The sequence below is a fragment of the Pogoniulus pusillus genome, chromosome 34 (assembly GCF_015220805.1).
Source record: "Pogoniulus pusillus isolate bPogPus1 chromosome 34, bPogPus1.pri, whole genome shotgun sequence".
Taxonomy (NCBI): Eukaryota; Metazoa; Chordata; class Aves; order Piciformes; family Lybiidae; genus Pogoniulus; species Pogoniulus pusillus.
This window is the reverse complement of record NC_087297.1, coordinates 14,536,882-14,564,046: the sequence shown is the minus strand read 5'-3', so window position 1 is coordinate 14,564,046 and position 27,165 is coordinate 14,536,882. Positions and strand designations below refer to the sequence as shown.

The 27,165-nt window shown below is 54.6% G+C and overlaps 1 long non-coding RNA gene across 1 annotated transcript; it reads right to left on the bottom strand.

Annotated features, from left to right (window-relative positions):
* Positions 1-1,095: 1,095 nt before the first annotated feature.
* Positions 1,096-10,204, bottom strand: LOC135189844 (uncharacterized). The gene is made up of 3 exons (XR_010308327.1): positions 9,688-10,204; positions 4,586-4,754; positions 1,096-3,735 (listed from the first exon to the last, which is right to left on the bottom strand). It is a non-coding gene; the product is annotated as an uncharacterized LOC135189844 (long non-coding RNA).
* Between the last annotated feature and the right edge of the window lie 16,961 nt (positions 10,205-27,165).

The following is a 27,165-nucleotide window of genomic DNA, read 5'->3' as shown; positions in this document are numbered from 1 at the left end:
CTGCCAGAAGAGCCTCTGAGCAGGATCCTGGAGGGAAAAGCCTGCTTGGGAGTGTGCAAAGCATGGACAGCAGCCTTGGAATCCTTTGGGCTAGTGAGCTGGAACCCACCCGACAAGATACTGCAGCCTAAAGTAAACTAAGAGAGGAAAAGCAGCACCAGAGAATCAAACCATGCACAATGTCCAGAGCTCCTTGACTAGAGGCAATGGCTCAGACCAGCCAGCTGAGAAGAAATCCCAGCAAATAAATGGCCTTTGTAGCACCACCAAAAGTCAACAACATCCCAGCTGACCCTGAACCTGCCCAGGGTTTGTGCCTGGGAGGGCATCCTTAGGGCAATGACCTGATCAAAAGGCCAGGCCACTGGGTTTGGTGGTGACAGCCTGGAAGGAGCACTTGTGTCCACAGTAAACAGGGGCAGGTTGCTGACGTGCCTCAAAACCACAGAGCAGACAAGGCTGTCCCTTTGCCTGCTGCCAGCCCCCAGGCAGAGCTGGAGGAGGGCAGCAGAGGTCCTGCTGCCTGGCTGTGGGCCCTGCTCAGCTCTGCTGGGCTGTGGAGCTCTCTTCTTGCAGAGCCATGGGCAGAGGTGCCCCATGTGTGAGACAGGTCTGGCACTGATTTATGAGAGCCACCCCAGTGCTGGCTGCCCCTGAGAGACAGCAGGAGAAAGGGGGGACTGAGCCTTGAACCAGCTGCCACTCCTGGCATTCACAGACCTCCTGCCCCCAAGCTGGGATCCAAAGCTCTGCTCCCAGCTCAGGTTGTAGTGCCCATCTTGCTGTGCTGTTAGCTCCCAGCGTCTAAAGCACCCCCCCCACACCTCCCAGAGCTGCTCCAGAGGGCTTTGCCTTCCAGGATCATGGCACCAGAGGCTTTCCCTTTGGCACTGTCAGTCTTAGAAAGGAAAATCCAGAACCATGGCATTGCTCCAGCTCTGCCAGGCCCACAGACAGCAGCAGGTACAGTGACCCACAGGCATGGGGTGCCCCAGAGCACCCAAGGCAGTCACCAGCAGAGCAGCAGCACCCCCCCCACCCCCCCCGAGTTCTAGCTGTGCTGAGCAGCTGCTTCTGCTGCAGAACCCATCCCTGCAGCCACCTCTCTACGCTCACTCTCTGAGCATCTCCCAAATGCCTGCTGTGCTTTGGGGATTTTCTTTCTTTCCCATCTCATGCTCTCAGCTCCTTCCTCTCTCACACCTCAAACAGCAGCCAGCAAGCCTCTGCCCAGCTGCTTCTCCCTCCCCAGCAGCCCCACAGTGTGCCTGTTTGTCTTGGCCAGATCCTGACTGCAGATCTGTGACACAGGTATCACTTCTTACCCAGAGCTGAGCCGAGGGGAGCTGTCTGATCCTGGTCTGACTGCAGCTCCGGCACTGCCCTGACTACTGTTTGATAGATGTGTGTGTAACAACCTCTTCAGTCCAAAGGCCCAGCAGAAGGAACTCTTTGTTGCTCCATTTTCCCTAGATCTCACTTGAAAGTGCCCTGTAGCACAGCCCTGCCCAGGCAGCAGCAGCAGAGGGTGGGTGTTTACCCAGAGTCACAGCCCCCAAAGAGCAGCCCCATGGTGTGATTGCTATGAGCCCATAAATCAAGAGAATAGCTGGGGGGAAAGAAGACTTTTTAAGCCCCCTTAGATGTGGCTGTGACAGATTCCACTGTTCAGAGTTCTGTAGATGGGGAATTCCTTTCTTTAGCATAGAAACAAGAAGTGGGAACAGAGAGGATCCAGCTGGCTCTGGGTTTTGGTCAGAGCCCTGTGACTCTGCAGTGATTCTGGGTGAGGTGCAGACTGGGTGCCTCTGCCTGGCTGCACCTGCCTTTGGTGCCTTGAAAGTGTTGGCAGACCTTGGCTGGATCCTTCCCAGCCTTTGGAACTGGGGAGAGTGCTGTGGAAGAGGTGGGGACAGGAGGACCTTCACCCTGCTGGGCAGATGTTTAGCCTTCGTTTCCCACCCTGCAGCTGTGCTGCCAGAGCCCATGTGTTCAGTGCTGACATCGTGTCTGGGCAGAGCTAAGGGCTGCTGAAAGGGAGGAGACCAAGGTAGCAGCAAAGGAGAACTGTGCCATAACCCAGGTGTCAGCAGAGCTGTGAGCTCTTAGCACTGCCTCTCCAGATGCTTCCACAGACACCTCACACCCCTCTGCTGCCCCCGTGGCACTGCCAGGGCTTTTTCCCTTCCAGACCTTAACAAAGCCAACAGCCCTTGCTCTGGTTGCAGAAATAAGGAAACGAAGAGTAAATGCCCAATACCTGCACTGCACTTTCCCCTTCTGCCACTTGTCAAGGAGGAAGTGACTGAAAGCCACAGCCTGGAGAGTTTGCTGAGGTGTGAAGAGCTTTCATAAATCTTTTAAACAAGCAGTGCCTGAAATGAAGCTCTGCAAATCCTTCTCCACTCAGGCAGACCACAGCAGGTTCAGGTCCTGCCCTGAACATTTGTCTCTGCTGGGAAATGTTACCGGGTGAAGGTGTCCTGAGTAACCTCTGCTTGTTCTGATGCTGCTGAGCTGAGCTCCCATTTCAGTTGCAGCTGTTTCTCCCTGCAGCCCACCAAGCCATAGCACCCTTCAGTTTTGCCTGCCACAAACACTCCTCCCCGCTGCCACCTGCCACAGCAGAGCTGGAGGTGATTTCCCTGGCTGCAGCAGAGCCAGCTGAGGGAAATAATAACAAATTGCTATAAACTGAGCTGTAGCTTCCAGTATTGATCCCAGCTTTGCAGTTCACCTGCCAAAGCTGCTCCCCAGAACACTCCCAGCCTGCTGAACAGCAGATCGATATTGCTGTCACACACCCTGGGAGAGGCAACCTTCGACAGCGATCTGGAGATCAAGCAGCAGCTCTAACTGACCCACCCAGCACTGCCCTTTGTGCCCTTCAGCGTTACCCCTGGGGAGGACCTCGTGTCTGAACGCTCTCCAAAGCAACTGTGATTAGCCTCAGGTGCTGCCAGTCCTTGCCCTGTTTGCTCTTCTCAAGAGCACTCAGTACCTCCACTTTGCACCACCTGGCTCGGCCCAGGCTTCCCGTGGCAGTAACCAAGCCCCACCAGGCTGTGCCTCACTCCTTCAGTGTTCTGCAGCTCAGCCAAAGCCTCTGCCCTGAGAGGCTCCTTAGAAAGCAGCCAAAGAGTCTGCAAGCAGCATCCCCTGGAAGAGCAAAGAGTGGCTGCAGGAGCTCTCTTGTCGTGCCCTAGGGCTGGGTCCCCAGGCCAGGAGATGCTCTCAGCTCCTCAGGACCTGCAGAAGCATTGCAGCAGAAGGTTTACCAGGTGAGTTGTCAGATCTCAGCATTTTCCTGTTTGTTCTCCTAATGCAGTTTCCTGATGAGACAAACTCACATCTGCACAGGAGCTGTCCCCTCCGAAATGGCAGCTGCTGGGGAAAGCCACTGAGAAATGGTTCTGGTAATCACTCCTTCTGCCTGACCTTCAGCAAGCAGCACTTAATCAGATTCTCCAAAGATACAGTTGTGCTTAGTGACCCCGAATTGCATTCTGCAGTCCAGCACTAGGAGCCAGCCACATTTGTCCACATCAGTGCCAGTGACCCTGCCTGTTCCTGCTTCTGACATCCCAAAGGCACTCAGAGTGCCCTGTCCCCCCTTCCCAGGGACAATGCCCATCCTCACAGCCCAAAGGCACACACTGCTGAGGCTCCACCTGTCAGCCCTGTGGGCAGGCTCCTCCTGCTCCCACCGAGGCACCGCTTCACAGTGCTTGACACCTGGGAAAGAGAGAAGCAAAAGGAGATGAAGAAGATCAAAACTCCTCCTGCTCCTGGAATGCCAAAGCCCCTCCAAAACAAAGCCTGAGAGCATCACACAGTCTACAGCCTCAGAACACTGGTCCCAGCCTGACTGCTGCTGCTGGAGGCTGGGCCAGAGGTGCTGCCAGCTCCCTCCCAACCAGCTTCAGCTGTGGGTTCGTTCTGAAGGCCCTGGCATTTTCACAAAGGAAGGGGCCTTGGCTGGTCCTTGCTCCAGACCCTGCTAAAGGGCCCTGCAATAGTCTCTAGAAGAACCTCTGCATTGACCAGAGGGGGCCTGAGCAGAGCCTGTGCTGTGCTGCTAGCTCTGTTGCAGTCAGAAGGAACCAAGCCTTGGTTACCTCAGCACACAGCTTGTGGGAGAGCTGTGGCCACCTCCCTGCACGAAGCTTGCTGCAGATCAAGCCCTTGTCCTGATTTCCTCTGCAAGCTCCAAAGCTGAGCAGCCCCTTCCAGCTTTCCCAGAGTTAAGATAAGAGAGAAGCATCAGGACCAAAGTGCCCCCCCAAAGCTGAAGCTGGCAGTAGTGAAGGCTGGAAAAGCACAAGGTCAGAGCAAGCTTTAACGATGCTTCTCCAGGAAACTTGGCTCACCTCCTGCAGCAGACAGCCCAGAGCTCTTCTGGGCCAGGCCTGGCAGCCTCCCGAGACAAGGAGTCACCCAGCTTGGCTGCACAGGGCTGGCAAAGCCTCCCTCCTTTCTGGGCAGGACCTGTCACCTCCTAGCCCCATTTGACATCCTTCCTCTCTTGCACCAGCAGCAGCAGAAGGCATTTGGTCCCTGCTGCTCCTCTCTCTCTCTCACACACCTCTGACGTCCCTCCCGAGGCTGCAGAGTCCATCCCAAGCACTGCTCCTGGCACGGGTGGGTGCCTTCAGCATCCTCCTCCAAGCCTTTACTTGTTGCTACATTATCCTGACACGAGGAAGGGCAGAACAGGAGGGCACAGGAGTGCTCCAGACGAGTGCACATCAGAGCTGTGGAGAGGCAGAAGACCCCTCTGGGTTTGTTGTCTGGTCCCTGTCAGCAGAGGGCTCTTGGCCAGTGGAACCGTCTGGGTTAGGGTGTCATGAAACAGCAGGCTCTTGGCTGAGAAATGAGAGGGTGATCAGACAATAAAGCAGGAGTGCAGCCCTCAGACTTTGGAGAAGAACACACCAGATCTGGAAGGCCAGGAGAGGATTCCAAGCCACTCCTTCCTTCCAGCTCCAGGCTGAGCTGTAGCCAGGCTCCGACACGGAGGAGTGGATTCCCTTCCCCAGGCAGGACACTCAGCTGTGCCACAGACACCAGTCACAGATACTCTCCTCCTCGAAAGCACAGAGGTGTTTTTAGCAGTCATTAACAACAGAAGATGACTGTGCTGGAGCCCTGCTGCTGCTGCAGGACCTTCACCTTTCAGAGAGCACTGCCGAGGGTGTGATGCCAGTTGCACTTCACCTCACTTCTCTCTGTGGGTAAACTGCTGTCTCCCCACTCATTTCCCTGCACTCACAACCAAGCCAAGCTCCTCTTGGCCTCTTCTGCCACACTTGACTCTCCATGACTTTGATCTGCTGGTGGCTTTCCTCTGCTGCCACTCCAGCCCGAGCTAATGCGAAGGGAGAGAAGCAGAGCAGTGCACAGCCATACCAGACAATTTCCCCTTACCCACAGCCCCTGATAAGAGCAGGGCTGGGGCAGCTCTGCTGCAGGCATTGCAGGAGATTCCCCCTCCACTTGCAGCTGGAAATGAGTGAAACTGGCAAGAAAAAAAGAGAAGACCTGAAGAAAATATTGCAGTTACGATGTTGGATAAATCCAGTGATGTGTAACCACTGGGAGCAGAGGCCTCCCAGAGACACTGTCCCTGCTGGAGTGCAGGCAGCAAGGGAGCACGACATGGACCCCTCCCTGGCTGAAATGGGAGCAGAAGGCACTGGGTGAAGCCCCAGCAGGTACAAGGGGCCTTTGTCTGGAGCATTGCTGTGTTTGGTGCCCACCACACATCCCTCACGGAGGACTCTGCAGCACTGCCACGTGGGAAGGTGCCAGGACTTCATCTTCTGCTTGCAATATTCCTTCTGATGCTGAAGGAGCAAGCATTTAATGAGCCTTTCAGCATCTTCTATTCACTGTGAGTGGCAGAGTAAAAGCTTGGGGAGAGGAGTCTATTTGATCTAATATAGATATTTTTATATGCTATTATGAATTCCATATTCTGCCTTTTGATGTGCAGCCCCACATGTGGGCCTTCTGGAGCCCTTCATAATTATTTCATTGTGCAGCTAAATCACTCCCAATCAGCAGACAGCAATTATGATTTTACAAAGATGATTTAGGCACCTCAGGATGCAGGGGAGGACAACAGAGCCAAGATGAGCACCAGAGAGATGTGTTTATTTTGGTGCACCAAGCACTCAGAACTCTCCAAAATAATGTTACTAGCACTTAATAAAGGTGGGGGGCAGGAAGGGAAATTGGCATTTCAGAGCAGCTGGGAATTTCAGCACCCAGTTCCACTTCTGCCTTGCAGGCAGGTTGAAAGCATTCCTCATTTTAGCAGCTTCCCAGTGCTTGGCGTTGGAACAGAACTGCATGGAAGCTGTGCTGGCCAAGCAGGAGGGAGGCATCCAGCACTCAGCCAGCAGCACTCTGAGGTGTGCTGCATGCTCAGCAGCAGCCACAGGCTGTGTGAAGCCCTGCTGGCTCTCTGTGGTGCTTATCCCACTGATCAAAGACAAACTGGGGAACGTTTGGGCTATTTTCTTCCCTCTCCACAGCAGCTGGGGTTCTCTGAACATGTGGCAGCACACCAGAAAAAAAAGAACCACTCCAGTCCCTAAGAGGTCAGAGAGGCTGGAGAAGAAGTGAGAACAGTTCTGCTAGAGCGGAGGCAAAGCAGCACCTGGGGAACAATCACAAGGGCTGAAGTGTGACTTGATACTGATCCCTCCCAGTCTGGGTTACAAGCAGAACACCTGATTGTGTGCCAACACGGGCAGAGAAACGAAACCCAGCTGTGAGGGACAGTTGTTTGGGGGTGTTCTGGTCGTTTTACAAGAGGCAGGAACTGCAGCAGCATGAGGAGGGCTGTAGGGAAGGGCATAAGGTAGGTAGGTAGCCACCAGCTGCAGGTGCTCAGTCCAGAAGACCACAAAGCAGAAAGGACAGCAAGGACAGAGGGGCAGGTTTGCCCAGGAAGAGATTTCCCACCCATGTGAAGCTGTGGGGTTTATGTCCTGGTTAGAGGAGAATTGGCACAGGACCTTTAAGGCTGCCACAGCTCCCACGGAGAACACCCGGGTGGCTGAGCCCTTCCAGGCACAGCCTGAGGGGCACTGTGCCCCCAGCCATCCTGGGGCGGCACTTTCTGAAGCAGCATTTAGGACCATCATTGGCTCCTGTGCCACAGAAATCTCTCACCAGCTGTAAAGCCTCACTGCTGCTGTTAGGGCACGACCCTTTGCCATGCCTTCTCCCAGTGCCCCAGAGCCTTGGCACAGCACCCCGGGCTCCCTGCGCAGGCAGGCAGGCAGGCAGCACTCTGCTCCCACACAGCTCTCAGCAGCAGCAGCGCTTGTGCGGATTTCACAGCTCTGTGTCTCGTCTGATTATTTCCCACAAGTAAATTCTGCCTCTTGCTGAAGACCACACATGAAAAGATGTCATACTCGATACTTTTGTTGCTCAAAACAGACACAGAAGGGTCTGGGTGTTCAAAACCAAACGTGAAGGCAGCTTACAGCCGCAGCCGCGGAGCCGCTACCGCAGCGCCACGAGATGCTCTAAAGGCTGTCAGACGTTCAGCACTTGAAAAGAGAGCCCCACTGGAAAGGATTCCATCTGCTAATCAGATGTTCACCACCACTCCACACATTCGGAGGGTACACCCACCCAGAGACAGATACTGCTGCACTCAGCCAGCGGCAGTGGCATCGGCTTTCTGGAAACGCCGGAGGGGAGGCAGCTTCCTTGGGCCTCTGCTCAGGGCAGCTTTGCTTGGCTCATCTGCTGTGGAGCAGGCAGGGTGCTAATGGCAGCCACCCAGAGAAAGCTGCCTGTGAGCTGAAATATCTAGAACAGAAGTAAACCAAGCCTAGGGACCCCCAGAGCTGTCTGCAGATCCTGCAGGATGGAAGCCACTGAAAGTTTCTCAGGCAGACAGCTAAGGAAGGTTAATTCACTGGCTGAAAGCTTGGCAAGGAGGGACAAGGGCAAGAGAAAAATCATGGAATCATAGAACTGTTTGGGTTGCAAAGGCCTCTAACATCATCCAGTGCAGCCATCAACCCAACACCACCATGGCCACTGAACCATGTCCCCAAGTACCATGGCCACAAGTTCTTGAACACCCCAGGGATGGGGACTCCACCACCTCCTTGGGCAGCCTGTGCCAATCCCTGAACACTCTTAAGTCAAAGAAATGTTTCCTCCTCTCCAACCCAACCCTCCCCTGGCACAATTTCAGGCCATTTCCTCTTGTTCTATCACCTGAGACTAGGGAGGAGACCAACCCTCACCACACTGCAGCCTCCTTTCAGGGAGCTGCAGAGAGCAAAGAAGTCTGCCCTCAGCCTCCTCTTCTCCACACTAACCTACCCCACCTCCCTCACCTGCTCCTCCCCAGCCCTGCTCTCCAGACTGCTCACCAGCTTGGTTGCCAAAATGAAATAAAGGGCAGTAAAAGAACTCCTTCTGTACCGTGGCACTTCACACCTGGCACCACTCACATCCCTCTTTCTGAAGTCCACCTCTCTACGTGCTCCAGAGTCTTGCCAGCACAGTGTAAATCCATCCCAGCCAGCTCCTGCCACTGCTCTGCAGCACAGGCCAGTGAGGATCCTCTGCAGCACCCTGTGGGAAGATGCCCTCTGTCCGGGCCCATCCATTCCCTAGCTCCTCTCTTCTGGGTGCTTTGAGTTCACACTGCCTTTTCCAGGGGCACAGCCAAGGCCTGCAGGCAGATTTTGTCACTTTCAAGTTCTCTGAAGCAGCAGAATTTTATGCAAAACAGCAAAGCATCCTTGGAGCAGAGCAAGACACTCGGGAGTGTGGGCAGTGCTGCATCCCCAGCCCCTCCTGACCGCTTCAGAGCGACCCACAGCTCAGGACCCTCTCAGTGTCCTCTGCCTGGGCTCAGCTTCTCCACAGCATGGAGCCTCTCAGCTGGGCTCTCTCTCCAGTTCAGTTTTGCTCTGAAGTTGCTGGGGTCCCTTTGATTTATAATAGTCAGAGCCTTTCTTCTGCCTGACTCCCAAGGCCTTTTATGTGCAGCTAACTTGGTCAATATGTTTCTGAAGTGCTTTCCTTTCCCTCAGAGAAGACAGCAGCTGGGACTGCTGAAGACAACTCAGAGCAACACAAGTGTCTGCTGCACCCCCTGCCTGGGACGTGCCCAGTGTGCCCATGCCCACCACTGTGCCTTGCTGATGAGCACACCGAGATGGAGCTCACCCTCTGAGCCAGAGTCCTTCCGGCTGGGAGAGACCCTTCAGATCATCAGGCCCAGTGCTGCTGCTGCCCTCAGACAGGGAGCAGGAGGAGAGAGCACAGAGCCACTCCAGCAGTCCTTAAAGATGCCTTAGGCTCAGCTGAAGCTCAAAAGCTGGGCTGGCTGGAGCCGATTTGAAGCCACCCCCACAGTCTTTGGGTGAGCAAAGGGCTAAGCTCACTCCCTGGCTCCATAACACACACTTGAAACACTGCTCCACGGAGCAGCTGCTCCAGCATTTCCCCACAGCTGCCAGGCAGAGAATCTGATAAGGAGAGGGAGTAACAGCAGAACACTGCTTGCTGCAGCCCAAACCTGGGGGCAGCTGCAGCAGTTGCTCCATCTGCCAGCAGAGAGGGCAGCAGGAGAATTCACACACACACACACACACACCCCGGGTTGACTGGAAATGGATTGAATGAAACAGCCACACTCACCCCAGAACGAAGTTATCCTCACGCAGACACACTGAACAGGGAAACTTTCTCAGGAGAGGCAAGAGGAGCAGGGTTAGGAAGAGCCCAAGCAGGAGGAGCTCCTATCCTGGAGCTCCCCCTTTATGCTGAGGGTGATGTTTATGGGATGGGATTCACCTGGAGCCAGCTCAGGTTACTGCCCTGGCTGACTGCAAATTGCTATTGGTCTGCACCCTCTGGTCCAGGGCAGCCCCAAGGCAGAGGTCACAGGGACCTGAAACTGAACTTACAGAAGGGCAGAGTTGGTCTGGCTGAGAGTGAAATCCACTGACGCCAAAACGCTCCTGCAAGACCCTCTTTGATCACCACCAGGAACTAAGCACTTAGGGCTGGGAAAGCTGCTGTGGGCTCTCTTGGAGCTGGAAAAGCTTGGAAGTGTTGCAGCAAGTTCTTGGGGCAGGTTTAGCTGATGCAGATTACTGGGAATTTCCCTCTCCACAGCCTGGCTGAGCCAGCTCCGCACTCCAGCTCTGCGCCCCAGCCCTGCCCTCCAGCCCTGCTCCCCTGCCCTGTGCTCCAGCTCTGCCCTCCAGTCCTGCTCCCCAGCCCTGCTCCCCTGCCCTGTGCTCCAGCCCTGCCCTCCAGCCCTGCTCCCCTGCCCTGTGCTCCAGCTCTGTCTTCCAGTCCTGCTCCTCTGCCCTGCCCTCCAGCCCTGCTCCCCAGCTGTCAGAGCAGCTCTTTGCAGCTCTGGGGTGAGATGAGCTACCAATGATGGGGAGCAGTAAGGGAGCCCCTAGCCCAAAGCAAGAGGTGGAGATCAAAAAGGTTGCTGTGGTCAGCAAGAACAGCACAGTCCAAGCTGTTTGCCCTTGGAGCCAGGGTGCTGCAAAGCAAATGCACGACCTTGTAGCTTCACGATGTCTGTAGCCAGTCTTTCATGAAGCTCATGGACAATTGCCACCCTTAGAGGCAAAGGACTCCTGAGTCAAGCAGCAGCTTGGCTTCAGAGTTTTGGAACAGCCTAAGTCTCTCACCCCCTAATCAGTTTTGCTGGACAGTAACCTAAGCAGGGCGCAGGGCACAGCTTCCAGAGCTCCTGCCCAGAGCCACACTGCAGTACAGTTAAAGCAAGGGAATGTAGGTGCCACGCCCCAGACCATCAAGGGCAAGCAGGGCAGAAGCTCTGTGGTACACCCAAATGCTTTGCCCTCATCCAGGATGAACTGCAGCTTCACCTGCTGAATGCAGGCACCAACACCTCTGAACTGAATGTGTCACTTCAGGTGGGGCCGAGAGCATGAGCAGCAGAGGATACCTGGCTGGGGAGATTCCCTGGGTGGAGGCAGGGTGTCAGAAGGAGTAGGGTGAAGTGGAAATGGCAGCTGAACGACCCCCATGCATTATGCCACTTGAACCCCTCTCTAGCACCCTTTGTTCCTGTGTTGTTTCCCAAAACAGAGCAGAGCAGAGCCCTCCGCAGACCAAATCACCATGAATGGAGCTAATGGTCGGCTGCTGGACCTCGTGGGCTATTTCCTCTTGTGAGGTAAGGAGCTGTCAGAGCACAGGCGGCAGCGAGGCACACACGAACCGGCGCCACTGGGCTGCTGCAGCCAGAGCTCAGAGCAGAGGTGACTGCGTGGTCCTCTCTGCACGTCTGGGCTCTGCTCGCCGCCAATACCTCCATGGATTAATCTGCAACTGGGAGCATTTCCTGGCGCTGCAGAATCGTTTAAACCCACCCTTCACAACAGTGGATTGTGTCACAGGGACTGAATCCAAGGAGATCATCCTGCTAATGTAAATCTAATTCCAGGCAATGAATCCTGCCATGGACTTAAAAGGCATCGCTGCAGTGAGCCCTCCCAGCGCTCGGGCTCTGCACTGTCTCATTCCCCCTCCTCTCCTCTTTGCTTTCTGTAGTTTCCTTCTTTTTTGTTCTTTAATTTTTGGCTTTATCTTTCTATCCTCAGGGATTCTGTCCCTCCTCCAGTGTACAAACTCTAAGGACATTTGACAGTCCTCCCTGCAGCCAGCAGCAGATGAAGGCAGCTGCAGATAACAGGACTTGCTGAAGCGTCAGCTGGAGTCAGCAGTTCCAGCTTGTTGGAACTCCACCATCTATATGCTTGGGAGACTTTCTGGAACTCTCCAGCACTACAGATGATTGCTGAGGGAGTCACAACATGAGGCACAGCTGTTCCTGCTTACTCCACCCAGCCCCACTGTACTTAATGCACTGGATTATCTTAGCTTCTTAAGGAAGCAAGGAACAATAAGCAGCATTAAAATGCCACGGACCACTGGTTCCTGACGGATCTCTCTCGTGGGCCAAAAATCCCAGCTCCAGAAGAGAACCAAAATCCTCTTTCAAGGCAGTAACTCACAGATAGAACCCCCCCCCCAGGGACTTTCTATCCCTCAGCAAAGTGGTTATGTCCAAGAAGAGTTTAAAACAAACCAAGGACAAATCAAATTCCTGCTCACCAAAGTTGAGGAGGCCTGGAAGAGCCAAGGAAAGTTTTCCCAGTTGTAGAAGCTCCCTTTGGGAATGTCTTCTAGCACAACTGCAGCCCAGTACCCTGATGGGGTGAAACACATCAGGTGGGTGCATAGAGAGGAGAGAGTTTGGATCTTTTGGGTATTACCAGAGGAATGCCATGGGGAAGGGCAAGGCAGCAGGCAGACACAGCTGAGCCGCAACGGACACTTCCAGCAGGCTGGATTGCTCCTGAGGCTGCCCGGGAGGCCAGGCTGATCTCCTTCACCACAGGTTTTTCCTTTCTCATGGTTTGGAATGAAGCCAGTCAGCTCCATCTGGCCATGGTCACTCTTCTCAAGAGCTTTTACAGCCCAAGACAATGTGTAGTTCCTCTTTACATTCCAGTGCTGGCAATACACAAGAGCCTGAGGAGCCCTCTTGCATCTTTCCATCCACAGCCACACCTGCATGCTTAGGACTGATGCTGCGTCCACAGCCAGAGCACAAACACATTCCAAAAGTCACAACTGGAAACAGTGGGAAAAGCCTGAGCAGAGCTGTGATTGATGCAAAGGAAACTGAAGAAGTCCTTCTCCCTTTTCCTGCTGATTAGTGTTTTTCTCTTGAAGCCTTCTAGCTCTGGGGCTCACATTCTGGTGTCAACACTCTGGGCTCTGGAAACAGCTGAATGGCTTCAGAGGTTGAGTCAGGAAAAAACCACCCCCAAATGTCAGCTAAAACAATGACAACAATGACAGTGCAGGACCAAAGTGTTTACAGACTGCTGGCTGCATTGCATTGCTGCTCCGAACATGAGCCTTTAATGAGAAATGCCACAGTAATGGGCACCAGAACCACTGAGGGAGCAGAATGATGCAAGCACAGCCAAATGCTCCCTGGGAAGAGCAGCCAGCTTTCCCCAGTAGCTTACAGAGCCTTCCCTGCACAACCCGTCAGAGGTTCCACAACAAGGCCCTAGCAGCAGCCACACAACCACAGCAGTGCAGAGCCTGTGAAAGCTGGAGGAAGAATCTGGTCTGCTGGGTAGGTCAAGCAGATGTCATGAAAACCTCAGCCAGAGGCTGTGGGTTGAGATGCCATCAGTGATGTCTTCTGTGGGAGCAAGTGAGGGAGCACACAAAGGCAGAGCATCTCTCGAGGTCACCCTGAGACATGTGTGACTCAGGGAGCTGAGCAGAGACTTCACTCGGGGCAGATGATTAGGAACACCCAAAAGGCAGGGAGGCAGAGGAGGCTCTGGACAAAGACCCCAACAAGCCACCTGGCCTGGAGAGGAGCAACACCGCAGCATCAAGGGTAAAGGTCAGAGCACAGGAGGCTAATGGAAGCCCTCCCAAGGGAGCCATATCCAACTAGAGTGAAAAGAGGTTGGCCTAAGCTGTGGTGAGCTGGGTGGAAACCCACAGCAAGGGCAGAAGTTGAAAAGCAGGAAGCCCAGGGCACGAGGACCACAGGCTGGTGCCTTCTTCCTCTGCCCCACATGCTGGCTGCTGAGGTTTCCTTCTCTGGCAGAGGCCAAGGTGCTTGGAAACCATGCTCTAGTCTGGTGTGAAATTAATACAGGAGCACAGGAAAGCTGCTGGATTTCCCCTCACATGCACCCCTTGACCAGCGTGGTGGGAGAGTGGTAAACAGCAGCAGCTTGGCTGTGTCAGCAGGGACAGGGATGTTTAAAGAACACAGCAGCATTGGGTCAGTGGAAAGGCGGGGGGGGGGGGGGCAGGAAACCAGCTCGGTTTGTGAGCTGCTGCTGTCGTCATGGATGCAGGGAAATACCCAAGTGTGCTCCTGAAGGGCTCTGCATCTCCATATATAGCTGCATCCACTCCTTTGTCCTTAAGCCACCCACAGCAGCCTTGCGCAGCAGAGCTCTGCTTCCATTCATGGCTCAGTGCTGTCTGCAGGCAGCGGCAGAGGCACAGCTTCCAGACAGGAGACTTCAAGAGCTTTGGAGCTTCAAAGCTTGTGGGGACTTATCTGAGCTGCTCAGCTCTGCAGATCTCCTGCTATCAGCCCATGGCTTGCTACTTCAAGCACTCCCTGATGTAATCCCAGATGGACACAGAGACACAACCTCACTTCAGAGGGCTCAGGCCAAGATAACCATTCAAGCCCCTGACAGGCTCAAGAGGGTCTTGGAGAGAGCACAGATAGCAAAACCCAGAGCAGACTGCACAGGCTCCTTTGGGTCTTCACGAGGATCTGCAGTGCAAACACAAACCCAGTTTCCACAGACCAAGAGAGAGGTGGTTTGTGCTTCGCTCTGGCCCCAGCCCAGGCTCCAGCAGCATCTGCAGAGCTGTGGGGTTTGCATGCATTAGAAGGGCAGACTTTTGGAGCACTCAGCTACAAGAAACTCACCAAAACTGCTCACAGAATCACTGAGGATGGAAGAGGTCTCCAGGAGCATCTGGCCCAGCCGTGGCACTTACACCGTGGCCACAGGTTTCCTGAACACCTCCAGGATGGGCACTCCACCACCTCCCTGGGCAGCCTGTGCCAATCCCTGACCACTCTTGCAGCAAAGAAATTGTCCCGAAGCCCCAACCTAGACTTCCTCTGGTGAAGCCTGAAGCCAGCACTAGTCTCTCTTGAAAGCAAATTTCCACCCAAACTTGCCCCAGGCCCCTCAGCCCTTAGGCTAACAGTGCCATGAGATCACCAACACAGAAACCCCAGCTGAGGGAGTCACAGAACGGCTTTGTCAGCCCAACACTCACACAGCACCGAGCCACCTCCTTCCCAAGGCTCAGCCATGCAGTCTGCTCCTCCTGGATGGCCTGGAGCCATCTCCTGCCACGACTCTACCAGCAGCAAGCAGGGCAGCCTCAAAGTGTTCCTGCTGGGGGCCCCAGCACGCAGAGTCCCCATCCAGCTCGTGTCCAGAGCCTGCTGCTCAGCTGAACCTCAGCAAAGCAGTGTCTGAGGGCTGCCAGCTTCACAGCATTCCTGGGAACAGTTTATCACTGGTCTTCTCCATTTCCTTTCCTGATCCCCTCCTTGAGAGGCAGCCAAGCAAATGTGGATAAATCTCTGATAGTTTGAGATGTCTCAGCAACACATCAGAAGGAACTGGGCCAGCTCTTGCAGAAAACAAACTGTGTCTGCCTCTTCCTGTAGGCTTCTTCAACACAGATTTATCTGCAGCAAACAGGACAAGAGAACAGTTTTGCAGCTCCTTTGTGGCACTTCAGTTGTACTTCATAGCTCTACATGCAGCTCAGCAGCATTAGCAGTTGGGGCTTGACTCTCAGTGCTAAATATCAATCTCCTTATTCCACAAGGCAAGGAGAGGCTCTCATCTTGATTTTTCAGTTTTGAACCACCTTAGGATGCCTTTTTGCTGAAGAGCAACGGAAAGAGCAGGGATAGAAAACCCATTGAACAAATCTTGGCTGCCTTAATAAATCCCAGAGTGACTATGCAGGTGATGGAGCAGAAGGAATTCTTTCTTTTCATTAGAAAAGACATTAAAACCCCCAGCCCAGATTGCATTCTGGGGTGGTTTCCTTTAACTTTGATTATCTTCACCCTTACCAAAGTGAGCAGCATGCCCAGGCTGGCAGGGACTCCGAGACACAGATGTCCTCTTGTGAGCAGTGCTGGCTCCCCTGGAAAGGCTGTTCCTTCTCCATCCACAGGCACAGCAGCCCTGAGGACAGCACCAGTCCAGGTGCTCCTACCCTCAAGAGCACCAAAACCAGGCAAAGAAATAAAAGGAGTTTTCTGGGGCTGTTACAGGACTGAACTTGGACTCCTGAAGTCAATGTCCTGCTCTACTGACCTCTTGTTAAAATCAGACAGCACCGAAGTGCTGCTACCCCGAGTGGTTTCTCTTGCCCTCAGTTGCAGTGGGCAGCATCTCTCCTTCCACAATACCTTCCAGAAGTGACACCTTTGGATCCTCTCCTCGTGGCACTTGTCCTCTAGGTAGCAGAGAGGAAGGAACAGCTCAGAACAAGCTCCACTTGGGAATAACACCAAACTGTGGTAGATTCCTTGTCCTGCCCCTCTCCAGCAGCTACCCCACACAAGAACTTGCCACTGAGCTCAAGAACCCACACCTGTAGTGCCAGGTAACTTCTCTTCCTCGCAACAGTAAGAGCCTGCGAGGCAGTGGCAGCAGCCCCAAGAGCTGCTGGCAACACCTTGGAGTGAAGGAACCCTGGAGGGATGCTGCACTGTGCTTTCCCATGGCTTTTAGCTGGATGAGGATCCTGCCTGGCTGTAACTCCCTGCCAAGGGGAGAGGTGGGCACTGAGTCGGTGGGATCTTGTGGCTGGTGGACAGCAGAGCTGGTGGTAAACACATCCAGTGCTGGGCTTTGCTTGCTCTGCTCCACTGTCAGCAGCTCCTGTCCATCCTGCCCCTCAGGTTCCACCATTCCACTGCAGAATGGCCAAGAAGGTTCAGTTCTTCTTGGACTGAGACTTGTTTACTAAAGCCTGTAATGAACTCAAGGAGCTCTGGAACATTCCCACAACAAAAGCTCAACACCAAACAAACTCCAAACCTCCCTGTCTGCCCCAGGGCATCTCCTTTTGTCTTCCTTACTCCCCTAGTAGAGCTGTGGGCACCACGGAGGAATGGAAACTTACTGAAAATGAGAGCTCAGAGCTGGGCACAGCTCACCCTCTCCTCCTGGCAGCTTTTGGAACCTGCGTTCTAAACACTACCTCAGCCAGAGTCTCTTAGAGAGATTGCCATGGGACTGAGCACAGAGCAGAGGGGCTGCAAACCAGAGACATTAACCCAGTCTGGGTTTGCTGCCAGTGGGCATGGCCAGCAGGTGAAGCCATTTCTCTTTGGGCTCTAAAAGGGACCTGAGAACAGTGAAGCTGCAGAGGTTCAGTGTGAGGAGTCAGTAAAATAAGCGGCAAAGAGAGCAAATCCCAGGCACAATGCTGGATCACATCCCACACAGCAGAGCCCTCCCAAACCATCCCCAAAGCACGAGCAGCATCCCAGCCCCTGCCACAGCCCAGACGAGGAAGCCTTTAGGGCGAGTTGTTCACCTGAGGTCCTTGGGCTTCCCTTGTCTTTCTCTCCATGAAGTCTTCAGCCTGTGATGACTGCAGCCAAGCTGGAACGGGGCTGGTTCTGCTAAGCCAAGCACAAGCCCTGCAGCAGTACTGCACTGGCTGAAAGAGCACCACTGAGCCCAAGTCAAACCAGCCCCGGGGAGCACTTGAGTCTGGCAGCACTGCAAGGACCTGGAGTAAAGTCACTATTGTGATCTGGTCCTCAGCCTCGAGGATCACACCGGGGGCTCCCTGCTGTGGAATGCACTGGTGCCACCAGTGTCACCTCAGACCAGGGGTCTGGGAGTCTGCCTGCCACCATACCCTCTGGCCACCAGTGCACCCAGTGGGGCTTGCCACGAGTGCCATTTATGTAGTCCTACTCCATGAATAACGTTTGTTCCCTGCACTGATTGGACCAATCCTCATTTCAGAGGGAGTGATCAGCTCACCAAGCTGTGAGGCTGTTGCCTCTGCCCTTGATGGTGATGCGAGTGAAGAAGCTTCTCTAGGTCCATTCCTCACAGCCACCACTCAAAGCACATCTCACACCCATGAGTTTCTGGCAGTTAGGTGATTGGCAGTTGAGAGAAGGCACCAAGGGCGAATTGCTTCTCAGCCTGGCTTTCTGTCCATGCTCAGGACAGCAGCACAGGGCTGAGATGTGGAGAACGGAGTGGAAGTGAAGTCCAGAGCCTGCTGCAGGAGGGGCAGGATGCTGTGCGCATATAGAGACCTTCCACAGCTGTCAGCAGTTCCTCAGGGCAGCCTCTGTCCCTCGCACAGGAGTTGCTAAGCCCTGGCAGCCTTATCCTGCCTCAGTGCTCTGCCACCCTGCAGCACAAACCGCAGCCTGGCACTGTGCTCCGGTGGTTTGCAGCCCTACACTCATCATGAAGGCTCTTTGCTCTCGCTCTGGGTCAGCCTCTCATTCCATGCTGCCCTGTCTCCAGGAGGAGCACCAGGAAGTGAAGAGGTTTGCCTCAGCAGTGCAATGAAAACTCAGTTAATGACATCCCATCACACTCCAGCTTGGCTTTGCTCGAGCATATTTGAGGCTTCCAGATGCACGTGGAAATGACAGCTGGGATCCCATTTCAGCTGCCAGAGCAGCGAGGTGCAGCAGAGGCTAGCTGGCTGTGGCTGGCAACTTCAGAGGGTAAGTTTGCTAATGGAGTGCCTGTGGCAGGACAAGTTCAGCTGAGGGGACAGGATCCTGCTTTGGAGATATGGCCAACAGCTCCCCACTGCTGCAAAGTTCCCTGCCCTGAAATCAGCATCACCTCTTGTTCAAGCTTTCTAGGGGCATAACACAGCAAGGGGCAGAAAAGATTCAGCCACAGCAGATAATTCCCTGCAGGGTTTGTCTGCAGCCAGGAAACAGCAGCTCAAAGTGGACACTGAGCTGCAGTGCTGGAGCTGCTGAGGTGCAGCGAGTCTGTGACTCAGCACCACGCTGCGGGAGCCCAGGACAGTGCCAGTCCTTCAGTCTGGGTACATCCATGGAGCCTTGGCAGGTAATTCACTCCATTTCTCACTACAGCCTCAGTCAGGTCAAACAGTTCTCACCTTTGTGAGCCCTGGAGGCACTCACCCACTGGAGGGGCAGGGAAGCTGCTGCCTTGGTCTCACCCGAGCCCAGAGGAGCCTGAAGTGACCACTGCAAGAAGCAAGCAGAGCCCACAAAAGCAGCCTGGCGCATGTTAAAGCTCACCAGCACTATGGCTTCTCACTCCTTAGCAGTCAAAGCCTGGCTCCCAGCACTTCTTGCTTCCCAAGCTGTCCAGAGTCACAGAATTATGGAATCAGGAAGTCATTCTGGTTGAAAGAGACCTTTCAGACCATCCACTGCAACCCTTAACCCAGCACTGCCAGGTCACCACTAACCCATGTCTCTCAGCTCCCCACCTACAGGGCTTCAAAATCCCTCCAGAGGTAGAGACTCCAGGCCTGGCAGCCCAGCAGACTCCCCAGGACCACACACCCAAACAGCCCCACTTGCAGAGCACCCTTTGGCAGCCTGCTCTGCTTCCCCTGCCCCATCTGCTGCTGGCCCCTGCTGACATCTTTCTCCTAACAGCCCATGAATCCAGCAGGAATCTGGACCAGAACCACAACAATCCCATCAATTCAACACCCCATGGTCCACCAAGAGGCAATTTGGAGCTCAAAAGAGAGGCTTACTGGCATTTTCCTCCCAGCCTACTTGGGTGGCATCCTCCAGAGCCAAGGAAGCAGCCTGCTTCCCATGCAGGTAAAGAACTGCTCTGCCTGCTGGAGCCAAAGCTGGGCACCCAAGCGCGTGACAGGATTAAGGCACCAACCCCCCACAGTGGCTCAGGCTGGCTTCCCTCTAAGGCAAACACCAGCATGAATGTTAAGCACTGCACTGAAGTGGGCACCTCCCACCCCCACCCCAAAACAGTGGCAGAATGCAGTGGTTTTCTGCAGAGCACAAACATCTCCAAACCAACACATAACCAGCCCTGGGCACTCAGCTGTGTGCTGCCAGCAGGGACAGGGGCATCTGGCTGGGATCTCGGGGCTGGCAGGAATCTCCTGGGGGCAGGGGAGGGCACTAAGGCACCAAGGTGGCCTGTATTCTTCTCGGGCTGCTCCTGCCAGTGCCCTCCAGAGCTCCCTGTCTCATTAAGCCTTGGTACCAAACAGATGAAGCTTCACTCGGGTGAGAGCTGGCAGGGTGCTGCTGGGGCTGCACTGCCCCTGAGGAAACTGCCCCATGTGGTAGCCAGAAGGTGCAATCTGACCTGCTTTGCTGGACACAGATCCTAAATCCTCTGGGAAGAGAGAATCTTGGCTTTGGAAGTGGTGCCGACCTTGCTGGCAAAGCTGCAGGCATTTCTGGGCAGCACAAGACAGAAGAATATCAACTGGTACAGCTGGAGGAAAAGGGTGAGGAGGCTGCAGGTGGGACCCACAGCAGAGGAGCAGGAAGAGGAAGCCATCCCCACACACATCCAGCCCACTTGCAGGAACTGGGTCTAGGTGGTGATCTCCAGGGGGGGAAGAATGGAGCCTCTGCTGGGTGGCAGCACAGGTTACCTGGGAGCAGCCCAAAGGGGTCTGCTGCAGCTCTGGGGACACTGCCTGAGCTTGCTCCACTTTGGAACGTGATGAAGCCTGTGGGATTTGGGCTTTGGACTCACTCTTCTGTTCTCACTGAGCACAAAGCAGCCATTTACCCCCGGGTGCCTGTGGGCTCAGCCAGCTTTGTTAAATCCCTGGGCACAGGGAGCCTTCAGGTTGCATTCTTCCAGGGTGTGGTGGTCAGGGGCTGCAGCAGCAAAGCACTGCTCTGAGGTTGTGCTGCAGGACCTTGTCACAAAGCTGCAGCTGTTCTGTGACTTACAGTCTCAGACTCACTGCTTTGTGCCTAAGCAGCCACCAGCTAACTGCGCTCCAAAGCGCCGCCCTTTGCTGCTCTTTTTGCTGTTCCATGCCTCAACTCCTCACCTTGGGCTGCTGCCACGATTTGTTTCCTGCCTGTGTGCTGAGAGCTGCATTGATAGGAAGTGACTCCTGAGCTGGTCTGATGCCCCAAAGTGCCATGGAGGAGGTTTTGATAGGACACAAGTCATGGTGCCACGCAAAGGTGTGACCTGAGAGCCAGGACCAAGTGGCTATTCTGCCTGTTGGTTGTCACAACACGTTTTACTCCCAGCCTTTTCCTGCCTTTGGACAGGAGTTCTGGATCTGGGGACCCTTGCATAACTCTGGCACAGGCTGTTTCCCAAAAGCAAGTGAGCAAATACAACTGGAAGGCACAGACCCGAGCCACAAAGTCCTCTTTCGCCCTGCCACAGGCACACACAGGGATGGAGCAACTCAGAGGCTATGAAAAGAAAGAGCAGTTCCCTGCTATCACACCATTCAGGCCTGCCTGGCAATTACAAATGATGGGTTTTTCCAAAGGAAACAGTTTCCACTTCCCAGAGTGGCACCCTTAGTCATTTTCCATGCTGTCCTGGGCTGATCAAAAGCAGACACCAATCATTCCTCCCATAGTCCACAGGGAAAGAAAAACAAACTCTGTCCTAGACCACGAGGAAAGCCTCCATTGCACCTTAAATGTCAGCCAAGGCTTTCTTTCCCTGTTGTGACTTTAAAGGTCAATTATGGGAAGAATGTTCTGGAGGGATGTAAGTGCTTAGGTTTTCCTAAGCTGAATCTGATACCTGGAACTGGGGAGGTTCCCCTTGACAACTTTCTGCTGAGCTGCTCATTCAGCAGTGAACTCCAGACTCAGCACTGGAAGCCTCATTTAAGTGTAACCCAAAACCTAAACCTAGTTGTGGACTGAAAAATGTCAATACAAAGGTTAATTACTCACAGAGGCTCCTTTTAGAAGTGGAAATTAAAGCATTATAGGCTAGAGGCTGAAGTGAAGCCTTTCTCTTAACTCCTGTATGCCATTTGCCCACTAATTAATCCCTCAGCTCCCTTGGGACTGCCCATAAAGAGGGTTTTGTTCCAGTCCAACAAGGTGCTCAGTTTAATTTCTTCCCTTTTTTGTCCCCCACAGAATGAGTCCAACTGCAGCATTGCTCCTGCTGACTGGTTCAGGGGAAACCCCAGGGAGCAGCTGTATCCACAAGGCAAGCTGGGAGGCTGCTCAATGACATCCTTCAGAGGTGGGTTTCAGAAGAACATAGAGGCCTGAGACAGATGCTCAGCACCAGAACCTGCAGCTTACATCAATGGCACTCAGCAGCTCCAAAGAACAATGCAGAGCTGTGGACAGGATCATTCCAGAGCACTGAGGCAGGCTGTCCAGAGAGGCTGTGGAGTCTCCTTCTTTGGAGGCCCTCAAAACCCACCCAGACATGACAGTCTGGGGCAGCCTGCTCTGGGTGACCCTGCTGTAGCAGAGGGGCTGGACTGGATGATCTCCAGAGGTCCCTTCCAGTCCCATGCTGGGATTCTGTAAGCAGGGCTTGCTTCTTCCCTGCTTCCTTCTGTTAGCTTCCACATCTCCTCACATCCACCTCTCCGGGAGTCTGGCAGGACATGCAGTGAGCTGGGCTGTGCTCGGCTGAGCTGGTCAGCTTCTGAGCAAGCCCAGGCAAAATGAGCAGCTCAGGCTGGGTCTTGCATGAGTCACTTCTGCAGAGGATCACTGAACGTGAAGCAGGGAGTGTAAAGCAAGTTGTGGCCCCTCCCCGCGCTGTGGGGAGGCACAGGCAGGGCTCAGGAGCAGGACAGCTCAGACCGAGTCCCGCACACGAGATGCGGCTCAGCGTGCAAAGCTTGGCCAGGCACAGGGAGCTCTTTGTCCATGCCGCTGCAATGCAAGCCAGAGTAGGACCTCCTGCTGGTGGAGAAGATGAGCTTCAGACCCAGAGCCTGCTCCGCCGGAGCAGGTGGCTGTGAGCAGCCTCGTCCGGAGCTGGCTCTGAGGACCATGGACAGATCTTGCTCCACGTGGCGCCATGGGCTCCGAGCCAGAGCTGCTCATGTCCCTCTGCACGACGGGGACAAGCTCCCTCCCGCCCTGGGAGAGCGAATGGGCACTTACTGCAGGAAGGAAAACGACAACGTCTTGAGGAAGCCAAGCTCCTCAAAGCCACGGCCCTGCTGTATGCAGCACTTCCCACACCTCTCCAAAACACGCCTCAGGAGGACCTCGGCAACATCTGCCAGGGAGCACTGCTGCAGGAGGCTGCAGAGAGGCAGATGCCAGAGCAGGGACAGGCACGGAGAAGGTGAAGCTGAGTTCTGCTGAACAAAGCACACCCAGTGCTGGAGCCTCCCTAGGGCAGCTCCTGGGCCTCAGCAACAGCAAGCACCAATGACCCCTCCCCAGCAGAGAGGGGGAGCAGGAAAAGGAGAGGAGACCCTCGGGTCAGAATGGAGATGGATTGAGTGGAACTGCCAAACTCACCCCAGCATCGAGCAGCTAAAGACATCCTCAGCCCCGGGAATGCAGAGCAGGCACAGCAGGAAAGGGATCTCCTGTTCTCAAGCTCTCCCCTTTGTACTGAGGGTGATGATTATGGGATGGGATTCACCTGGACCCAACTCAGGTTACTGCCCTGGCAAATTACTTCAGATTGCTAAGGGCCTGCAGCCCCAGGCTGGCCCAGGGCTGCTCCAGCAGGATGGATCCCCCCTTACCCCACCCCGGGTGTGTCTGCATGCTCTGTGAGTGCCTGTCCCTGGTCGTGCTCTGAGCAGGAGACGGCAGCAGAGGCAGCTTGACGAAAATGGGGTGGAAGGGGAAGGTAGGAGGTGAAGAGGCTACCTGCCCCCCCAGACGTTTGGGGGTGAGTTGGTGCAGTGCTGCTCCTGAGCTGTACACTCCTCAAACCTGGGACTTACCCAGCTGAGAGAAAGAGGGGAGATGAGACTGGAGATGAGGAAGATTCTTTCCAGGCAGGGTGGGCAGACACTGGCACAGGCTGCCTGGGGAAGCTGTGGATGTCCCTTCCCTGGAGGTGCTCAAGGCCAAGCTGGGTGAGACCTTGAGCAGCCTGGGCTGGTGGGAGATGTCGTGCCCATGGCAGGGGGCTGGAGCAGATGGTCTCTGAGGTCCCTTCCAACCCAGCCTGTTCAGTGATCTGTGAACCCCAAAGCAGAACTTAACCAAGGGTAAAAAACAAAGGGCTCCAGGGTGGAGCAGAGCAGTGGAGGAGCAATCAGAAGCTGGAATGAATCACATCCAGCAGCACCTCTTCAGTACTTCTAGTGAGCCTTGTCTGGGAGGGAGACACATCCAGCACCAGCTGCACTGCCAGATGCTGCACAGGAAAGGGGTGAGGAGCCTCAGCACAGCAGCTCAGTCCCTTCAGACCTCCTCACGAAGCACCTCCTAAATCAGTGCCAGGGTAAGACACCTGCCTGCTGGCCAAGCCCTGGCAAGTGAACTGGCACTCAAGCACTTGATTCAGGTGTCTGAAGCCAGGTTCCTCACTCCCTTAAAGCTTCACTAAGGTCATGCAGGACCCATGAATAACAGCAGATGAAATGTGCTAAGCCTGAAGTCCATTTCACACAGAGCACTTCTGAGCTGGGCAGGGCAATTCATTGTCACAGAGAACAAAAGGGAACGGCAATGCCACAGCAAACGGTGAAGCTTTTGGCAGAAGGAAGGTGCTGGGGACACCACGACCTGGCCACTCAGAGCTTCTGGTGCAGATTTGTTTGTCTGCCTCACTCTTCTTTTATAACCTCTCACTGCCCACGAGGCTCACAGAAATCATCTGTGAGCTCTTAATTTAAGAGCAGGCCAGCCCCAGAGCAGTGGAAGCACTGCAAGCTGTCAGCAGGAAGAAGTGCAGCTCCAGCAGTGCCTGGCAGGTCAACAGGCATTTACCAACCCAGCACATCACCCCAGCTCAGTGCTTCACCTGCCCCCCTCTGCAGGCAGGTCTGCACAGCCAGGGCTGGCCAGGCACTGCTCGGATGCAGTGGAGCAGGATGAAACCTTCTGAGGCTGAGGGAATGGGATGAAGCTGCAGGGACTGAGGAACCAGGTGCAGGAAGGTGACACTGAAAGCTCAGTGCCTCAGCCCATGGCACAAAGAGTGTCCCAGCACGGAGCCAAGGCTGCTGGAGAGGCTGTAAGGAATTCATGTATTAAAAAAACTAATTACAACTTCCTGCCCCCAAAACACGGCCAAAGTGTGCCAGAGCTGTCTGAAATCCTCATTTCCTTGGTAGAATAGAAGGAATTGCTTTAGCTGCAGGGCTCCTACACTGCACTGAGTGTTGGTTTGGGCTGTGAGCAATGGAGCACAACCTAGGGACAGTTACTGGTTGATTTGCCTCTAATGGCCCTCATAAACAGGAGCATTTTCCACAAGTGCAGGGCAGGAGCAGTGACATTTTTAGCCCAGTCTGTCAGTGTCTGGGCACCTCAGACGTCAGCAACATCTGGCAAGTGCAGCCCCAGGGGCTAATGCAATAAACAGGCCAGAAAAATGGACTGGGTCATTCCCCGAGCCTCTGACATCAGCCTTGACTCGCAGCCAGGGGCTTTTAGTGCTGCCCGTGATTGCTTTATTGACACATCAAATCACTTCACTTTATAGCTACACCACTCTGTATATTCAGGGCTTAATCCCCAGGGCAATTCCCCTGACTGGCAGACTGTGCTTGCTGCACACATCCTGCCCTGTGCCTGCTGCTGGGAGGAGGAGGAGAGAAGCCTTCCTCCTTCTGGGGAGGGCACAGAAACCAGAAAAATCTCCTCCTGACTTTATTTAGCAGCAGAGTGGCTCAACACAGGCAGGCAGTAGAAGACAGTCCCTGCCCCTCTGAAGGATACTAATTTACAGCCAAGACATTGCTCATGGGTAGGAAACACCTGCCCTGGGCAGAGGAAAGCATCAAACGGCACCGATCCTGCTCCCAGCTACCTGCTGCTGCAGACTGCTGCCTCCGTGCCTAGAAACTGGAACCCTGCAGCAGTTCAATGATCACAGCCTAGAGACTGATCTCTGCAGAGAGAGAACTGGCAAAGGCACGGAGCGACTCAGGCGTGGGGGAGGGGTGAGAAAGAAGGCTGCAGGCTGCATGGAAGACGAAGGATGCCAGAAATGCAGCACTGTGCTCTTGGGAGGGCCTGGGTGTCCCTACAGGCACGGACCTGGCTCTGAGCAGCTCCAAAGGCATTTCTCACTCTCTGCCTCCTCCCCAGCAGCCTTCATAAGTTGTGTTAGAGCTGAAAACCAATTTAAGCAGCTTCAGGGCTGCATTTCAGAGTCTGGGTGCAGACTGCTTGCTGTGGACATCCATCAGAGCAGCAGTGGCACACCTGAGCTGCTCCAGAGCCCCCCTGGCAGTGAGCAGATGGATACCAGCCTGACACAGGAGCAGTGAAGAAAATAAATGCCCCTCATCTCTTACAGTTCCACAGCATCTGCACACTGCTGTCTGCAAGTGCAATTCCAGCTCCTTCCACTCTGGCCTCCAGATCAGGAAAGGCATTAAGAAAACACCAAATGAACAGCACATCTTTGTCACTTCCATATGACTAAGTGACTCTGTCTGACTGTGTCTGCTCCAGCCCCCAAAGGGCACAAACCCTTCCCTGGCACAGCGTTTGTGTGACTGCTAGAACAGGTCACTCTGTTACCAGTCCTGAGCTCACCTTCCAGAACAGGGAGCAGCTCCAGGGGGGTTAAGGAGGTTGTGTGCTGACAGGCAGAGCCCAGAAGGACTTGGCCCAGCTGAAGCACTACCCTGGCACTGAGCAAATGCCAGGGATGCAGATTTTCCTCAGCCTCCAAAGGACCTGCACATGGCTAATGGAGGCACTTGTGCTGCCCAGGGTGTGAGTGATGAGGGCACTTATCCCCTGCACAGCCTCCCTTCTCCCCAGTGCTCCCAGCTGGGAATGCTGTGCTGGGAATGGCTGCACACAGTGGGGCTGCCCCCAGCACCCAGCCAGCTCCTCAGCACCCAGGAGCTCAGTGGTGCCAGCCATGGCATCCCCCAGCCAGCTCCTCACCTTTCAGCCCGAGGACATCTCCAGGGCAATGAAACTGCCTTCCCTCGCCGTGTGAGCTCTTTGCTCTGCCCTGGTGGAGCACAGCCAAGGGCTGTCTGTGATAGGGATGATGAATGCAGCAATCAGGCCTCAGTGACCAGCCCTGGGAACAGTTCCTTTATCTTTCAGCTGTCTCAGGAAGGGCCTCCACAGGCTTCCCTCCATGGGAACCAGAGCCCAGAAACTGTTACAGCGAATTCCTTCTGCTGGGAAGTTCAGAGGAACAACCTCAGGCAGCATCCTCTGGTCCATCACTCAGAGCCCTCAGCTGGCAGTGGTTTCTGTGCCTCTCACAAGCCCAGCTATGGCCTTCTCCCTCCTTCAGTGCCAGTCTGGCATGGATGAGCAGCAGCCTGGCAGGAATTTCTGCTTCATCCTGCTGGAGCAGGGAGCAGGGCTCCTGCCCCAGTGCCTGCCTTTGGAGAGTGCCCAGCACCTGCAGCTTGCAACTTCTTGCTCTGACA